This window comes from Entelurus aequoreus, linkage group LG10 (genome assembly GCF_033978785.1).
Source record: "Entelurus aequoreus isolate RoL-2023_Sb linkage group LG10, RoL_Eaeq_v1.1, whole genome shotgun sequence".
NCBI classification, from domain to species: Eukaryota; Metazoa; Chordata; class Actinopteri; order Syngnathiformes; family Syngnathidae; genus Entelurus; species Entelurus aequoreus.
The window spans coordinates 47,552,535-47,557,209 of record NC_084740.1 but is presented as its reverse complement, the minus strand read 5'-3'; the positions used below and the strand labels follow the sequence as shown (position 1 = coordinate 47,557,209).

The 4,675-nt window shown below is 33.7% G+C and overlaps 2 non-coding genes across 2 annotated transcripts; both read right to left on the bottom strand.

Moving 5' to 3' along the window:
• Positions 1-362: 362 nt before the first annotated feature.
• trnap-agg (transfer RNA proline (anticodon AGG)) lies at positions 363-434 on the bottom strand. The gene has a single exon. It is a non-coding gene; the product is annotated as a tRNA-Pro (tRNA).
• A 795-nt stretch (positions 435-1,229) lies between these two features.
• Positions 1,230-1,301, bottom strand: trnap-ugg (transfer RNA proline (anticodon UGG)). Its single transcript has one exon. It is a non-coding gene; the product is annotated as a tRNA-Pro (tRNA).
• Positions 1,302-4,675: the final 3,374 nt, after the last annotated feature.

The following is a 4,675-nucleotide window of genomic DNA, read 5'->3' as shown; positions in this document are numbered from 1 at the left end:
GAGTATTTACATTCAATGCAAACATTTGTGAAACGGGTCAAAATGGCTCTTTGAGTGGTAAAGGTTGCCGACCCCTGGACTAGACCAACAAGCTCTGACTTGTGATTTTGCAAGAATCTCAATAAATGTGACATGTTGATAGGGAACACAATCTAAAACTAGGTTAGTATATTACACTTTAACCACTAATTTAAAGGTATGGCTATTTTCATGCAAAAAAGAACTAAGTGTTACATCCTCTGTCCTAAAACAATTAGAGCTAGAAAATTGAGGTAGCACTGCATTTTTAAAAATTGTTTTCATTGATCCCTTGAGAGTGTGCAGTTTGGAAAATGGAGCTGAGGATTCAAAAGCACTGTTAAGGGCTTGTCCGGGAATTGAACCCGGGACCTCTCCCACCCTAAGCGAGAATCATACCACTAGACCAACAAGCCCTATGGCAAATGTCACCAAATTCTCAAAAAAGTTTATATTTCATCTTGGGCGACAACCTGTAACTGCACTTTTATTAACAATTTTGATTCACTCCAATTTTCATGCATAAATGAACAAAAGCTTTTTCAGTAATTGAACCCCAGACCTCAGGCGAGAATCATACGACTAGACCAACAAGCTCTGACTTGTGATTTTGCAAGAATCTCAATAAATGTGACATGTTGATAGGGAACACAATCTAAAACTACGTTAGTATATTACACTTTTACCACTAATTTAAAGGTGTGGCTATTTTCCTGAAAAACAGAACTATGGGTTACAAGCTCTGTCCTAAAACAATTAGAGCTCGAAAATGTAGGTATTACTGCATTTTTTAAAAATTATTTTCATTGATCCCTTGAGTGTGTGCAGTTTGGAAAATTGAGCTGAGGGTTCAAAAGCACTGTTAAGGGCTTGTCCGGGAATGGAACCCGGGACCTCTCACACCCTAAGTGAGAATCATACCACTAGACCAACAAGCCCAAAAAATTCAAGTTTCATCAAAAATGATCATGAATTGTGAGACTTTAACAGGGAAATCATTCTGAAACTGGGTTAGTAAATTGTACTTTTACCACTAATTTAAAGGTATGGCTATTTTCCTGCAAAAAAGAACTAAGGGTTACAAGTTCTGTCCTAAAACAATTAGAGCTCGTAAATTGAGCTACCACTGTATTTGATTTTATACATTTTCATTGATCCCTTGAGTGTGTGCAGTTTGGAAAATTTAGCTATGAGTTCAAAATCACTATTAAGGGCTTGTCCGGGGATTGAACCCGAGGCCTCTCGCACCCAAAGCGAGAATCATACCACTAGACCAACAAGCCCCGAAAAACATCATTTTAGATAAAAATCTCATGAATTATGAGATTTTAACAGGGAAATCATTCTGAAACTGAGTTAGTACCAGTATATAATACTTTTACCACTAATTTAATGGTATGGCTATTTTCATGCAAAAAATAACTAAGGGTTACAAGCTCTGTCCTAAAACAATTAGAGCTCGTAAATTGAGCTACCACTGCATATATATATATATATATATATATATATATATATATATATATATATATATATATATATATATACACATACATATATATATATATATGTATATATATATATATATATATATACATACATATATATATATATATATATATATATATATACAGATATATATATATATATATATATACATATATATATATATATACATATATATATATATATAAATATATATATATATATATATAAATATATATATATACACATGCATACATATATATATATACATATATATATATATATATGTATATACACGCATATATATATATATATATCTGTATATATATATATATACAAGCATACGTATATATATATATCTGTATATATATATATATACAAGCATACGTATATATATATATATATATATATATATATATATATATATATATATATATATACATATATATATATATACATATATGTATATATATATATATCTGTATATATATATACAGATATATATATATATACAGATATATATATATATATATATATAAATATATATATATATATATATATATATATATATATATATAAATATATATATATATATATATATATATATAAATATATATAAATATATATATATATATATATATATATATATATATATCTGTATATATATATTTATATATATATATACATGCATACGTATATATATATATATATATATATATATATATATATATATATATATATATATATATATATATATCTGTATATATATATTTATATATATATATACATGCATACGTATATATATATATATATATATATATATATATATATATATATATATATATATATATATATATATATATATATATATATATATATCCTCAGGCCTTTTTCTCATGTTAGTCAACAACAGCAACAACAAAAAGGTTAAAAAAAAAGGTAGAAAAACACTGCATTAATCAACGAATCAGACAATAAATCCACATTTGGTCCCATGAAAATGATTAAATAAGTGTAAAAATAGTTTCCAATAATAAAAAAAGTGGGACTTTTTTTGCAATGGTGACTGAGCGTTTGAAAACAATGAAGGTATGTAAATAAAGTCACTGTGTAAATAAGTATTTTTGCAACGTATACATTTGGGGCTAATATATGGAAAATGCTGAGCAAATACATATGGACTCTTATGTACAATAACATTGATGACTCTATTACGCATTTTGCCTCAACTTCTACATTCAAACTCTTTCAAATCCAACACCTTCCAGGCAAACCTCCATTTACAAAGCCCTCATTCCTCCACTTCACAACAACAGCCATGATGACAAAATGGCAACGGGAAAAAGAAAGACTTTAAAAAAAAAAGTCTGAATGATGCTTTTAAAGCAGGACCGTGTGACCGTAGTCATCCATGTGGCTTTTTAAAACAGGACCGTGTGACTGTAGTCATCCATGTGGCTTTTTAAAACAGGACCGTGTGACTGTAGTCATCCGTGTGGCTTTTTAAAACAGGACCGTGTGACTGTAGTCATCCATGTGGCTTTTTAAAACAGGACTGTGTGACTGTAGTCATCCATGTGGCTTTTTAAAACAGGACCGTGTGACTGTAGTCATCCATGTGGCTTTATAAAACAGGACCGTGTGACCGTAGTCATCCATGTGGCTTTTTAAAACAGGACCGTGTGACCGTAGTCATCCATGTGGCTTTTTAAAACAGGAATTTGTGACTGTAATCATCCATGTGGCTTTTTAAAACAGGACCGTGTGACTGTAGTCATCCATGTGGCTTTTTAAAACAGGACCGTGTGACTGTAGTCATCCATGTGGCTTTTTAAAACAGGACCGTGTGACTGTAGTCATCCGTGTGGCTTTTAAAAACAGGACCGTGTGACTGTAATCATCCATGTGGCTTTTTAAAACAGGACCGTGTGACTGTAGTCATCCATGTGGCTTTTTAAAACAGGACCGTGTGACTGTAGTCATCCATGTGGCTTTATAAAACAGGACCGTGTGACCTTAGTCATCCATGTGGCTTTTTAAAACAGGACCGTGTGACCGTAGTCATCCATGTGGCTTTTTAAAACAGGACCGTGTGACCGTAGTCATCCATGTGGCTTTTTAAAACAGGACCGTGTGACCGTAGTCATCCATGTGGCTTTTTAAAACAGGACCGTGTGACCGTAGTCATCCATGTGGCTTTTTAAAACAGGACTTTGTGACTGTAATCATCCATGTGGCTTTTTAAAACAGGACCGTGTGACTGTAGTCATCCGTGTGGCTTTTTAAAACAGGACCGTGTGACTGTAGTCATCCGTGTGGCTTTTTAAAACAGGACCGTGTGACTGTAGTCATCCGTGTGGCTTTTTAAAACAGGACCATGTGACTGTAGTCATCCATGTGGCTTTATAAAACAGGACCGTGTGACTGTAGTCATCCATGTGGCTTTTTAAAACAGGACCGTGTGACTGTAGTCATCCGTGTGGCTTTTTAAAACAGGACCGTGTGACTGTAGTCATCCATGTGGCTTTTTAAAACAGGACCGTGTGACCGTAGTCATCCATGTGGCTTTTTAAAACAGGACTTTGTGACTGTAATCATCCATGTGGCTTTTTAAAACAGGACCGTGTGACCGTAGTCATCCATGTGGCTTTTTAAAACAGGACCGTGTGACCGTAGTCATCCATGTGGCTTTTTAAAACAGGACCGTGTGACCGTAGTCATCCATGTGGCTTTTTAAAACAGGACCGTGTGACTGTAGTCATCCATGTGGCTTTTTAAAACAGGACCGTGTGACTGTAGTCATCCATGTGGCTTTTTAAAACAGGACCGTGTGACTGTAGTCATCCATGTGGCTTTTTAAAACAGGACCGTGTGACTGTAGTCATCCATGTGGCTTTTTAAAACAGGACCGTGTGACCGTAGTCATCCATGTGGCTTTTTAAAACAGGACCGTGTGACCGTAGTCATCCATGTGGCTTTTTAAAACAGGACCGTGTGACCGTAGTCATCCATGTGGCTTTTTAAAACAGGACCGTGTGACCGTAGTCATCCATGTGGCTTTTTAAAACAGGACTTTGTGACTGTAATCATCCATGTGGCTTTTTAAAACAGGACCGTGTGACTGTAGTCATCCGTGTGGCTTTTTAAAACAGGACCGTGTGACTGTAGTCATTCA